The sequence below is a fragment of the Gymnodraco acuticeps genome, unplaced genomic scaffold (assembly GCF_902827175.1).
Source record: "Gymnodraco acuticeps unplaced genomic scaffold, fGymAcu1.1, whole genome shotgun sequence".
Taxonomy (NCBI): Eukaryota; Metazoa; Chordata; class Actinopteri; order Perciformes; family Bathydraconidae; genus Gymnodraco; species Gymnodraco acuticeps.
The window spans coordinates 3,687,233-3,702,133 of NW_022989810.1; positions in this window are offsets into that span (position 1 = coordinate 3,687,233).

Here is a 14,901-nt window from a genome sequence, read left to right on the forward strand (position 1 = left end):
TGGAAGCATTCTGCTTGGCTGCGCTGCAACAGGAGGCTTTCAGCGTCACGCAGGTCAGACTGAGGCAAGGAAAGGTCAGTTGCCGCCCCGTGAAGTAACGTTGGGTTACATATTGTAACCCTTGTTATATATAAATATATATATAACACAGGCGGAGCCCTCTACTGGACTCTATGGGTACTACCTTACCCTGCGAGCATTCTCCCACTGAGACTTCTATAGACGTAGCCGGCCTTGGGTGGGCCTACCTGAATGCGCGCGCATCACACCGTATAAAAGGAGGCCTCGCCTCCTGACTATCATCCTACACCTCTCTTCAGCGAGCGGAATAGGACAGACAGTGCCCTGAGTAGAGGGCTCCGCCTGTGTTAATATAACAAGGGTTACAATACGTAACCCAACGTTATATCTCTCACAGGCTCCGCCCTCTACTGGACTCTATGGGTACAGTGGGTGGAGCCCCGATGTATACGCGCACTGTCGTCCAACGACATTCCACCCTACTCTCTCTGACCGGCTTTTCTGGTCAGCAGCTGCTGCCCCACATTCTCCTTTAACCCGGTTTTGACCGAGGAGAAATCTGGGCTGTGGCTGACAGAGCACACCCTGCTGCGCTTACCTCGCAGAAAGTGTGCTCAAAAAACAGTGCCGGGGGACCCCCACCCCCGCCCATAGACGGATGGGGAGAGCCGCCTCGGCCCCGAATGGCAGAGTGTGTGGACTAAAGTGTGGAGGGCTGCTCTCCTCCTGCCTCTCGGCAGGAGGAGAGCAGCCCTCTAGCCCTGTAAGGGCCCAACGCGCCCCTCGCCCATCCCGGGACCCTCAGAGGGCCCGAGAACAGCGAAGGCGCATTACGTCCGGGGAGGGGGTCAGATGCCAACTGACCCACAACCCCCCCCCCCCCCTATCAGTCCTGTGTTGCCCCCGCAAGCACAGACGAGGAGAAAGAGCCAGACATGTCCAAGAGATAAAAACCTTATGAAGGGGCCTGGCGTCGACCAAGACGCCGCTGTGCATATATCCTCCACACTCACACTGTTGAATAAGGCTGTTGACACAGCTACAGCCCGTGTGGAGTGTGCACGAGCCCCCGTGGGGCAGGCTCTCCCTGCCTGTCCGTAGGCATGTGCAATGCACTCGCAGAGCCAGCCTGTCAGGCGTTTCTTGGACAGAGCTTTCCCGATCACCCCGCCCCCGAAGCACACAAACAGCTGTTCGGTGCGTCTAAGAGCAGCCGTGCGCTCCACATAACATGCTAGCGCACGCACCGGGCAGAGGAGGTGCAGTTTAGCTTCCCTGTCCCCACCATGGGGGGAAGACTAAAACCCCCTAACTGAATAGCCCTTGACCTGAACGCACTCCTTAGGCTCTTGGGCACAAAGGAGGGGTTCGGTCTGAGTGTCGCGCCGCTCCGGTCACCCCGAATCCGTAAACAGCTCGGGTGCACCGACAGAGCGGTTAACTCGGACACTCTTTTGGCTGACGTTAAGGCAAGAAGCAAAGCTGTCTTCCACAACAGTGCTTTTAGGGAGGAGAGCTCCAGAGGCTCAAATGGTTCTAAGACCAGAGCTCCGAGCACTAGGGGCAGGTCCCACTGCGGGGTGGAGGCGTGCACTACTGGGCGCAGCCACCTGACCCCCTGTAAAAACCACAACATCAGTGGTTGACTAAAGGCTGACCTGCCGCCAAATCCCTCATGGCAGGACGAGATGGCTGCTGCATACACTTTCACTGTTAAATGCGCAAGCCCTCTGTCCACCAGTAACTGTAAGAAGGAAAAAATAGAGCCTAACTCACAAGATAGGGGCTCTATTCTCCTCTCCTCACACCCTCGCTGGAATCCTAGCCACCTTGGCCTGTAACAGGCTGTGGTGGATCCAGCTCTAGCTGCCTGGATAGACTGAATAACACTGTCAGACAATCCACCCTGTCTCAGCCTGTCCCTCTCAGGAGCCATTGGAGAGGTTGGCCGAGAGTGGGTAACGCCCCGATTGCACCTGCCTCTTGAGACATCGCCCCCCAGAACTGGGGAACCGCCCAGGGCTGGCCACCTTCATCTGTGTCATCTCTGAGTACCACGGCGCCCCGACGCGGTCCGGAGCCACTAGGATGACTGACAGACGTTCTCGCCTCACTCTCCCCAGGAGAGGGAGAATGAGACGCAGCGGTGGAAAGGCGTATAGCTGCTTCCTTGGCCATGGCTCGTGTGCAAACGCGTCCACCCCCAAGGGCGGGTCGTCGCCCAGGGCCATGGAGAACCACAGGGCACAGTGGTTGTTGCGCCGGCTGGCGAACAGATCCACTTCCGCTCTCCCGAACTGGGCCCAGATCTGCTTCACCACCTCCGGGTGAAGCGTCCATTCACCTTTCTCCAGTACAGCCCTGGGCGGTGGACTTCCATGGACACCAGACCCGGAAGGAATGGCGAACGTGAATGGCACCGCCTCGGCCATATCCTGGTCCCCCAAACACTCGAAGCAAAGGTGGTGGGGATCGGCGCCCGCTATTTCAGCCAGGGCACGAAGGACAGGGCCGGGTCTCTAGCAGTGGCGACTCCCTGGAGGTATGATAACTCTTTCTTCTTCTTTCAAACGTCTCTCAGTCTCTCGTGGAATCACTTCCGCTGCTGAAGAGAAAAGGATGATAGTCAGGAGGCGAGGCCTCCTTTTATACGGTGTGATGCGCGCGCATTCAGGTAGGCCCGCCCAAGGCCGGCTACGTCTATAGAAGTCTCAGTGGGAGAATGCTCGCAGGGTAAGGTAGTACCCATAGAGTCCATTAGAGGGCGGAGCCTGTGAGAGATATAACTGCTTGGTGGCCTCGACCAAGTCTGTCCATGTGTCAAACTGTGTGACATCTGGTGTTGGAGGTACTGAACTGGTTCGTGTTAGGCCGCAGAAGGTAGCTCGTTTGTGCTCGTCAGTATTTTCGGGCTCTGTGGGGGTAGGAAGCGACGGCCATTGGTCAGACTGGCCACGTAGGAATATTGGATCTTGAATCCACCGATTTAGTGCCGCCAGCTCAGCTACTGTCTTGCCACGGGTGAGGTCATAGGCTCGGTTATTGGCTGTGTCAACATACCGCCAGGTGTGCTCGGCTGTCAATTCCTGGATCTCAGATACCCTGGTTCCCACGAAGACTTTGAACCTACATGACTCTGACGTCAACCAAGTCAGGACTGTGGTGGAATCAGTCCAAAGATAAGTCTGGGTGATGTTTAAGGTGAGCTCTCGATGGAGGAGAGAGGATAGCTGAGCTCCTGTCAACGCTGCACAGAGTTCCAACCTTGGCATCGACTGCTGGCGCTTCGGGGCTACTCTAGACCTCCCCCGGCTGACACGCGAGAGTGAGAGGTGACAAGGGGAGCACGTCTGTAACCCGACACCGTTGCAATGATTTAACATCTGACCAATCACGGCTTTGATACGGCCACTAGTGCAGGTGAAGAGATGTCGGTGAAAAGACAGTTTCAGTCCAGCGCAAGCAAGAGCGGAAAAAAACAAAACATGAAGAAACTAGAGCATCACTCAAAGGTGGGTTATTGTATGAGTCAAATGTACAACTTGCGAATGTTGTATTCAAATTGCCAATTGCCATATTAAAACATCAGCTGCAATTCACGACATGAAGAAGGCAGTCTCTGCAGCATATAGGCTAATGGAGATGCATGTTATTTCCAGCATTTTTTATTTAACATTCATTTAAAGGTGGGCTAGGTAAGTTTCAGAAATCGGCTTGAGTGCACTAAAATTTGAAAGTACACAGTATAATCCGCCCCTTCCTTCAGACTTCCTTACAGAGCACCTCCTCCAACACACATGAACGCGCACATGACGTCAGCAGACTGGTGAAAGTGGCCGCCTGTTGCTGGCGAGTCATTGAAGTACTGCTGCAATGCACGCCCAATGAGGGCACGAGATACATTTGTGCGTGCACGAGATGGAAGGCTGACAGACAGGGCGGCAAGGTTGTACTTTTTACAGTATTACGGCTTCCACAGATGACATTTTTTTATGGATTTTTTGTCAAAGCACTTAAGATATTCATTGCTATCGAGATGTTAAGAGCATTCCATGGAATATAACAAAAAGTGTATCTCAAGCCGGTTTCTGAAACTTACCTACCCCACCTTTAAGTATGTTATGCCTTTTATCTGCTAATGTACAGGAGGAAGAGTGATACACTGTCTGTCTAGTTGGCTTACATAACAGTTAAAGTGTACAGCCTAAAACACATGGAGCATTTTTTCCCCTTTTATTCATTTTTATGTCAATTTGCACATTTCATGGTGATGCTCAGCCTCTCCCCTTAACTCCTAACAGTCATCACATAACTGTCAACCACAACACAGAGAAATACTGATAAAAATGTGTGAGTAGTTATTGATACATTGCTGACAGAGGGAACTACATTTGAATACAGATTTAAGAAATATCAGTTTTTGAGCATGTCATAAGTGTAAGGGTTTAGTGTTTTGTCTATCTGTCTGTTGATGTTAATTGCTCTACTCTCTCTCTCTCCAGGTGTCGGCACTTCCTGTCCGTGTGGCACCGGCTAGGCTGATTGTTATTCCCGCCCCTGATTGTGTCCACCTGTGTCCCATTACCTAAAGTGTATATTTAGTCCTCCTCTCCCTTTGTCTGGTGTTGGTTCGTCTTGTCTTTTCGTCATGCCTGTATACCATAGACCTGTTTTTGCACTACCTAGTAGAACCTAGAGATTCTTGGAGAGTCCTAGTAGATCCTAGAAGTTTATTGGAAAGCTTTGTATTCTTGAAAATAAAGAATATTACAAAGCAACGGAATCGAGCATCTGAGTTCTTACGAGCCCATCGTGTCAATAAGCATGTTTTGTCTTGACTATTACAACTATATTACAATACAATAATATAGTATTTATATTATTGAATTGATTATGATTATTAGTAGTAGAAGTAGTTTATTTGCATTCATTATATTGTAATCTTTTTGAGGCTAGTATTTGGCAGGAAATGCAGACGCACCTGTAAACGCATACTGAACGACATACATGCACATTTACCATTTACCTCACTGTATAAAAAAGTAACTGTGTTGATAATAATAATAAACAGGAATTATATTTGCAAAGTAGCCTACTTTGTTTCCAAAACCTTTTTTTTTTACTCCTGTCGGTGGGGGGGGGCCTCATCTCACAATGTCGCTTGGGGCCCCAAGTTGGCCAGAACCATATGCCTGTTCGGAGGCGTCACAGAAGACGTGCAGAGTGTAGTCGGTGGCTTCAGTTGCAGCCTCCAGTGGCGTGTAGGTTCGTGGCAGGGTGATGTCCGCCAGCCTGGGGAGTTCCCTCTCCCCGCTGGTCCAAGCCTGAACAATATCAAGAGGAAGGTTTGGGTCGTCCCAGCTCCTCTTCTTCACCCACAACTTCTGAACAAGCACTTTGGCCCTCGTAGTGTAAGGAATAATGGCTCCGAAAGGGTCATATTGCCGGGCAAGCACCTTATATATGTGGCGCATAGTGGGAGTCGCGCTCTCCATTGGCCTTGATCGGTAACCAAGTCGATCAGTTGGACAGTGCCACATCAAGCCCAGAGCTGGCTCTTGAGGGTCAGCGCTCTTCTCTGCTAGCCATAGCTCTGTACTCTCTGACCTGGCAGTGGATGGTAGATGGGAGATGACAGCAGTGATATTGCTTGCCCACTGCCGTATCTCAAAACCCCCTAAGGTTAGACATTGACGCATCTTGTCCACAAGGAGCTTGGCAGACTCAGGTGTTGAAAGGCTCTGAAGACAATTGTCCACATAGAACGACTGCTCCACTGACTGCAGTACGTTCTCATTTCCTTTTGCATGGTCTTTGACATGCTTTTGCAGCGCAAACGTTGCGCAGCAGAGGCTGCTTGTTGTGTCGAATGGCAAAACTTGCCATTGGTACACGTCAGGTTTCTCCTCCCTTTGCAGGTTTCTCCAGACAAACCTCAGCAGTGGCCGGTCCTCAGGCAGGAGACGAACCTGATGGAACATTGCTCGTATGTCCCCACTGATGGCGACAGCATACTGCCAGAACCGCAGGAGTACGCCGAGAAGGGATGGTCCAAGTGTTGGACCAGGAAGGAGTTGCTCATTAAGTGAGAGAGTAAAGGAACAGTCGAAGACTAGACGATCCTTGCCATTGTGATGGACGAGGTGATGGGGAATGAACCAGGATTCGTGGGACTCATCCACTTATTCGGTAGAAAGCTTAGTCACACACCCTCCATCGATGAGCTTTTGGATCTCTGCTTTGTGAACTTTGGCCTTAGCTGGATCTTTAATGAGTCTGCGCTCGGTGCTGCGAAGCATTGGCATAATTGCTTCAGGAGTGGCCATTAAGGGTGGAGCGTCCTTGACGCGGGGAAGAGGTGTAGCATACCTTAGTGTGTCGCCCACCTTCACCCTCTCAGTGCGGGTTTCCAGGATACTCACGGCTTCCTGGTCCAATCGGGACCGTACTACTAGCCTTTCACTCTTGAACGGGAGTACATCAAGCTGCCAGAGACGTTCAACATATTGGTAGAGGTCATCTGCTGCTGGCTTGACAGATGTGAAGTAGCATGAAGTCATCTGAGATGTTAGCCCATCTGGACCCTGAAGTGCCCAGCCGAGTGCTGTATTTATGGCTGTGGGTCCACCTTTGTAGCCGACCCTGACTGGCTCCGTTGCTGTGATCAAGTGGGTGCAATCCGAGCCAATTATCAGTAACGGCTGAACTTTACTAAAGTTCTTCAGTGGAAGCCCCTTCAGGTGGCGATAACGCTTCTGGAGTGCGGTCACAGGGTACTGCTCTGATAAGGCTATCTGACCCGCTGTAAAGGCACTCGTAATGAGATGCTGCTTAAGAGGCTGTGTCAGAGAGGCCACATGGAAGTCAACAGACTCACCAGTGAGGCTGGCCACATCTTGGCGGATGGTCTGCAGAAAGAGAGACTCAGCTTCCCTTTTGAGTCCCAGGTGTTGAACTGCAGCTGGCAGTATCATCGTTCGTTCAGCCCCATCGTCCAGGATCGCGTAGGTGTCAAGGGACTTGTGCCCATGGCTGATGATGACTGGCACCACCTTGAGGTAGACCTTCCCTCCTTGCTTGGAGTTGGAGAGCACAGCACGATTCTTTGGCGTGATGAGGTAGACGAGTGGACTTGGCTTAGTAACACAATGAAGAACTCTGATGTGTATTTCCTGGCACTCACTGCATGCTTTCTTTAAGTTACAAGCTTCTTGCTGGTGGTTGGTGCGACCGCAGTTACGACAACGTTTGCCGTCTACTATCCATTTTTCAACCTTCTCCTGAGAGCACTGGATGATGTTTGAACACTGTGACAGGTAATGCTCATCACTCTTACAGAAGAGACACATCCTCTTGAATTTCTGCTGCTTAGCCTCTGGCCGAGTCGTCTCTGAAGGATGACGGTTTTCAGCTTCAGACTTGTCAGAGCCATGGTAAACTGAGACCTGATGGTTGCGAGGCCTTGGTGCAGGAAATTGATTGTCTCTTTTAGGGGGATGTATACCTTCACTCCGATGGCGCTGTGCCAACCTTTCAGATAGTCGTTGAGCTTCGGCCTTCCCCTTAGCCAGTTGGAGAGGTCGCGGAGGTTGTACGGGTTTAGGCTGTTTGTGTTAAGGCGACCTTGAACCTGTAGATGCTCCACGAAGCCCTCCCTTGAATGGTTAGGGAGCTTGCCAAGGAGCCGATCGACATGGCCAGTCGACATCACTTCCATCCCGTTGGGTCCAGCCAGCGACGTCAGCATACCTACTAATAGGTCAACGCTTAGCGCGAAGCTCCTAAATGCTTTGGTATCTCCAGCTTTGAGGTCAGGAGAGTTCAGTATAGTTGCGATCTCGCTTTGTACGAGCTGGTGTGGCTGTCCATATTGCCGCTGTAAGGCCTGCATGGCGGCCGTGTAAGGCTGGGCGTAATGCCTGCAGGACTGGGCTATTAACTAGGCCTCATCCAGAACTAGTTGTTCCATGAGAACACGGTACTTGTAATGCTCAGACAGTTCAGTGTGGTCACTGAGTAAGTGGTCCAGCGCCATCTTTAGGTCAGTAAATTCTCTCTCGCTGTCACGCACCAATTTAGGCAGTTTAGGTACTGGGACTGGCTGTCTAGGAGGCAGGGGAGCACTTGACCCGTACAGTGACTGCTGTGGTTGAACGGAATACTGGACTGGCAGGGCTGGTACAGGCTGCGGCATTAATGGACCAGGGGTGGAAGGCACTAGTTGATAGGCTGGCTGAGCCGATGGGCCAGGCTGCAGTTGGTACGCCGATTTTAGATGACCCTGCTGGTACTGCGGCGGCTGGTACTGCGGCTGCTGGTACTGCGGCTGCTGGTACTGCGGCAGTTGGTACGCATACTGTGCCGGAAGGACAGGCAGAGACTGATACGCTGTCTGGTGGGGGACATCAGACTGTGTATAAGGTGAAGGCGCTCCAGACCAGTTGTGTGGCACGTAGGAAGATTGCTGAGGCATAACCACTGGATGTTGGGCCACTGGCTGTTGTGTAGTCACAACACACTAGTTGGTGAGCCGGGTACAGCGCTGGTGCGTACTGTGGTTGATATGGTGGTTGGACAGGTGCAGCCGGAACATATTGGTTTGCTGCGGATGTCGTCGTCATAAACTGATATGGGATTTGTGTTGCCGCCTGCATGCTGCCATACATGGTTGCCACAGGAGGAGGTACAGGCTGGTATGGCTGGTGAGCAGGCTGGTACCCTGTAGTTGTCAGCAGTTGTTGGCCAACGTGACCGGCTGCCTGCATCCCTTGGACGATAGGTGACGACATGACCGTGCTTCTAGCCAGAAGTGCTGTTGTCTTAGAAACAGCTCCCAACAACCGTGCAGATGTGACTGTTGGTGGTAGAGATTGAGTCAATATACTTCTCTCCTGATTCTGACTCGGCATGAAGGCTGGGAGGGCTTGAGACTGGAATGTCGCTGTAGTCGTGCACAGCAATGTTGTCGTTGGCAGCTTATCCTGATGATTGGTGAATAACGGCTGCTGCTGTAAGGTGCGGTTATCTGCTTGTGAGTCCAACCAGTGTGAGTGGGTTGGAGGTGGATGTGACGAGAGGGGGCCAGATCCGTTCTCACTGAGGCTGTATTCTGATGATTGGTGACTGTAGCAGCTCTGCTCTGAGGGAGATGGCAGTCGAGGCCTCACACACATATTCTGCAGGTTAGGCATGCTGCTAGCATAAGGTGCCATGTCCCACAAATTTGCCTTATTTGCTGCTCCTGGCAAGGAGTAAGAGGGAGGGCGTCCAATTGCAGTGTGTAGCTGGTCACTCTCAGCTGCTAACCCGGTTTGCAGGCTAAGTGACCGCAGCTGACGCGCACTGTCATATTGGAGGGGGGTAGGATTAGGCAAGAGGTTTTGGTAAGCTGACCTTATAGCCTTGCAGGTGTGTTGGAAGCTGTCGCTGTCTTCCTCTATGAGCTCCAATCGTAGCTGTTGCTGTTTCCTGTACATCCATGGCGCTGTCGTGGGTGAAGCTATCCGGCTCGAAGGACCAATATTGGGGAATCTTATGTTGTGCGATGTTTGTGTCGGAGCCGCTTCATCCAGAAACAGCACTCCGTTTAGAGAGTTCACACGGAGACAAGGAATACAGTCTTTGGACTTTAATTAACTTGAATGCTTCTTACAACAGCTATAGCAGTATTGAATCATGAATGCATGTAGAATGATTGCCTCCTTTTCTTCACTGACTCACATGGTAAACAAACCGCTCGAGGACCCGCAGCTGCCCACTCCAGCTATCCCCAAATGTGCCCGACCAAAAAACACAAACAATACAACGCAGACTAAAGAAAACAAGGGGAATTTACAACATATGGAGTTAATAAAAGTTCCCTCCATTAATTTGCACTCAGTGGAATAACAAATTCAATACCAGAATTAAATTGGCTGATTATTCATCTTTTTATAAAGGGACACAAGTCTTCCACTGTTTTATTTCTCAACTAATAAAACAAGACACAGCGCATCTTTGCCAAAAATGAAAATGTTGTTATAATATTACATTGTAGATGTCATTATAATGTTACGTGCTTTTTTGGTTAGGGGAACATGCTGCCCCTTTATTGCAAAAGGACCGAGCTAACAGTCTCCCATTCAAATTAGGAAAACAGACAGCACAGCAGGATCAAAGGTTTTCATAAGAGCAGAAATTACATGCTATTATACAAATAGCTGGCCCACAACAGTGAGAGAGAGCAGACCTGCTATGGAAGAGCTTTTTTGAATAAAAAGCAAGTGGCTATCCAAGAAAAAAGTTAACGAGACACATTTCTGAAAAAAGTGGATCATATTTAAAACTATAGGCTACTTGAAAATTGCTCAGAAAATAATGGTCAACATTTATATAAAAGATTCATATAGCAAAACAAAATTATATATTCAAATATTAAAATGTTACGACGGAATGTTGTTATTCAGTGGTTTCAGTATGACCTGATAATTTGAAAATGATGGCAATATAATCATATGGATGGGTATCGTTAGGTTTTAACGGTACTACTACTGGTTGTTGGTTCCTGCACGCGCCCAATTAGTAACGTGAGAGAGCTGCCTGCAAATGATGCTCTCATCTAGCAGCGATCCAGGGCCAGGCTCTCCGACTCCGGAGACTATACTGTTACGGCCCGTCCACACGGCGGCATGCGTTGAAGCTTCAACGCTTCTGCCCATTCACTTTGAATGGGGTGACATCACGCTTTGCCGAACTGCATTGTTGTTCCGTCGCTTCGCTTTGCTGGCTTCGACGGAAGCGTCAGCCAATCAAATAATATGCCAGTACAAGCTCTAGCCAATCAAACCGCGTGCTTGTGTGTCCGGGGCGGGATATTCATGTATTGGTTGTTGGTCGAGTTTCAGACATGCCCGCCGGCAAGCTTCAACGCACGCAGCCATGTGGACGCTGCTTTACGGCCGCTTGCTCCACGGCCGCTTGCTCCACGGCCGCTTGCTCCACGGCCGCTTGCTCCACGGCCGCTTGCTCCACGGTGCTAGCAGTGCTCCCTTCCGCTCCCGATCGCCAGCATGAAGCAGGTGTAGGCCTACCCGTTGATCTGTCTGCACTTGATGAACCGCCTTCACAGCCAAAACTGAAGAAGTTCCCCTACACTGTTAATCATGGAGAAGCAAGGTGCTTCTCATCGAGGTGGTATGAAGACATTTTCCCAGCCCAGGAGCTGAAGGTGCATTTACGAGGGATGGATATGTAGACTGGAAGCACCTGCGTAACTCGTTGGAAAGACATAAAAAAAGCGAGGACCACTGCAAGTCCATGAGCTGGTTTGAATGCTACAACATATTGTTGCTGTTACCTAGTGCAATAAAAGAGTTACCTAACTATTGTAAATAACCCAATTTGTGTTCTGTGAAACTGAAAAGGATATTACATTGTTTTTGTTACTTTTGTTGCCGTTGTATGTCTTAAATGTAATTTAGGTTAACTTCCTGTTTTATTTAGATGCCTTTATATTGAAGGCGAGTTTACGCTGTTGACAGGAAGTTGTTGTTGCTATGGAAACAACGTGACGGAGAAAAGGAGCGGAGATTAACGGAGAAAAGTAATATCTACATATAAAGACGGAGAAAGTAAAGGATAAAGTTTATGTTTAAGTTTAGCACCCCCCGAAGAGGCACAAGGTTGGTATTAACTATAATAAAAATGTGGGTTGTGTCCTAATTCGTTTGTAGGCTATGCTGTTTTGCAGTGGCGAGCCGTCAGGGCCCTCTAGGCTAGCCTAAGATATTCTACAAAATAATATTTAAAAACATTAAAAAAAAGTTCTATTTTTCATTAGTTTTTCCAAAATAACTTGATTTAATTGTATTTAAAATAAAATTTCCAAATAAATCCTTCGAATCTGCCTATTCAGTTTTTGTTTGAATGTGAAGTGTTAAATGAAAGAAGCTCCTTGAGCCGTCTCTGCGAGTTACTGTGAAGACAGTGGTGGTCCTGCTGTAAATTCACAGAGGGCCCGCTATAGTAACTGAACGAGAGAGTACAATTGACCAATCATATCTTCCCTCTAAATGGGTGGGTTTTATTAGCTTTTCTTGTTTCCATAGCAACAACAACTTATTGTCAACAGCGTAAACTCGCCTTCAAAATAAAAGCATGCCAAATTACACTGAAGACATACAACTGCAACGAACGTAGCAAACACAATGCAATATCCTTTTCCATTTCAAAGAACACAAATTGGGTTATTTACAGGTGTTGTTTTGTGTGGTAGAGGGTGGCATTCATTGATGCGTTTTGCACCCCGGGCCGTTGTTTTGATATTCTGCTGAAGTATACGCTGTGAAGTAATAACTCTTTTTTTTTTTTTCGAGGGAAGGGTTGGGGGTCAGAGGGCCTAGGTATACAAGTCACGGCTCGCCACTGCTTTCAAAATGTAATATATTACATATGACTTATTACTGTCTTTTTAAAGTAATAAGTTACATTACAATATTACTGTCTCTGAAATGTAATGAGTTACACTACTTTTATATTACTTTTGAGTTACTTTCACCAAAATAACCACAAAAGAATGGCTAGGTATTTTAAATGCTAAAATGTAGTTTGGTGCTGCTCATTATACATCCAGTGAAGGACAATGTGGTATAGCATAACAACTGTTATTACATGGCTTAGTGGAATACTCGATTCTGATTTTCAATTCTTAACATGTGACACGTTGTTAATACAGTAGTACAGACCACTGTCAAGGACTATAATGAAGGTTGCTAAGGAGGATCAAGAAAGAGAAAGGAAAATCGGTTAAAAGACGTAATGCTGGACATCAGATAAATCACCAGAAGAAGACAGAGAGGAAGTAAGCGGCCTCTTCCTCCTTGCTTGGTCGGGCCGCTCAATGGTCAGCTTCACAATTGGTGTCAGAAGTGGGATTTACCAAGTAAGGAGGTGAAAATGACGAGAGGAAAGAAGAGCGACCAAAGAGAGGAGCCAGATGACGGTGTGGCTAGGCCTGGAACTCACCAGGGGTCCACGGCTGGTAAACCATGGGGGCAAGTTGGAGGAACTGACTGAGATGATGAAGTCATTCATGTGGTTTCAGACAGCCAGTGACAAGCAGGAGGAGTGCCGTTTGAGAAGCATGGAGCAGCAGTTTGCACGGATACAGGAACAGGTATCCCTGATAAAAGAGGAACGGAGACTCCGGAGGCAAGACGGCAGATTGGCTGAAGAGCTCGACCGCATCAACTCCCGGTATGGGGACCATACCCAAAGAGAAAAGAAAGTGATGCAGCATATTAAGGAGTACCGCATGGAGCTTCGGGAGCAGGACCGTCAAAAGCAACAGAAGGAGGAGGCGAAGCGCATCATGGAGCGTCAGCTGCTGGAGGAGCTGGAGAGACAGAGACAGCGACAGGCAGAGCTCACGGCTCAGAAGGCCAGAAAGGAGGGAGAACAATCAAAGCGGGAGGAGCTGGTAAAAATCTGGAGGGGAATAACCGCAAGATGAAGAGCGAACTTGAGCGAGCGGCCGCCGAGAAGCTGGAGATGGTGAACAGCAGCCTGCAGCGTCACCTGCAGCGCAGCACGGAGGAGAAGGAGGAGCGCGAGAGGTTGTCACACTCCTAGGTTTATGTCACGGTTTTAGTGTTGTCTGTCTGGTTATGGGTTTTGTAAGTCTGTTCATTCGGTGTTTTGTCTTCCTCCTTGTGTTTTGTCTGGTCCGGTTGCCCTTGTGTTTCTCCCTCCCCTGCCCAGCTGTGTCTTGTCCTGTGATTACCCTTATGTGTATTTAGTCTTCCCCTGTGTTCCATGTCCTTCCATTGTTTTCCCTCCATGTTATTCCACAGTCCATGTTCCTTGTGCTGCTCTTTTATTTTTGGATATTTTGGACACTGCCTTTTGACACAGCTGTTATTATTTAATAAAGCTCGCTTTTTGTTAAATTCTGCATTCGGGTCCTACCTGTTCCACGCTTCCTGACAGAGGGAGCATGAAGAAGCAGTTATATTTCGTATAAGGCTTCGCCCTCTAAGGCTATCGCTATTGGGCTATTGGGTAATCCCACTGCACGTGTGCAGCACTGACAGACTTAATCCACGCCCACCTATGATGTGGGCCCCACCTCCGGCCTCACTTCCGTATAAATAGGAAGTAGGCCCGTCCAACTGCTCCCACTTTTCTTCAGTACTCCGTAGTAGCAGAAGCACTGTAGCAGGCACATTAGAAAACAAAGATTCCTCCCGGCAGGTAAGTCAGGGCTGCGTCCGGAATTGCCTTTCATGTGAGACGGGCTACATAATGAGCTTTGACAAACACTCACAGTGTGAGTCCTGCTTGGGGTTAAAGCATGCGAGAGCTGCTCTCTCCCCACAGGTGTCATGCTCGCTATGTGCCCGGCTCCTTCTACCCCTCAGACAGCAGAGAGCGGACGCTCTCGCTGCCGCTGAGGTCGGGGATGATTGGGCAGTCCAGGAGGCTTACTCCGTGGACGAGGCCCTGGATTTCCTGGGTCCGAGTGGAGGGCACGAGTCGGATGACTACGCCCCCTCCATTCACTCCGGACGGAGGAGGCAGAGCAGGGTCCCGGTCTAGGTCCGGCACACGGACCAATGGTCTCTCTCTCCGCCGTCACGGCTCTGCCGTCGATTGGCGGAATTCTCCAGGAGCTTCCGGAGATTATCGCTAAGGCGGCCGCCTGGCGAGATCTCCCCGTTCCCCCAGCTCAGGAGAGCGCGTATTCGGATGATATGTCCGGGGTGTTCTCCCAGGATCAGAGGGTCAAGAGTGATCCAATCTGGCCACGCTTCCCGCCCATCAGGAAATACCAGGAGGGAGCGGCAGCGAACCCCAGGACATTGAGGGCCCCTATATCCACCTACACTCCCCTTACAAGGGTAG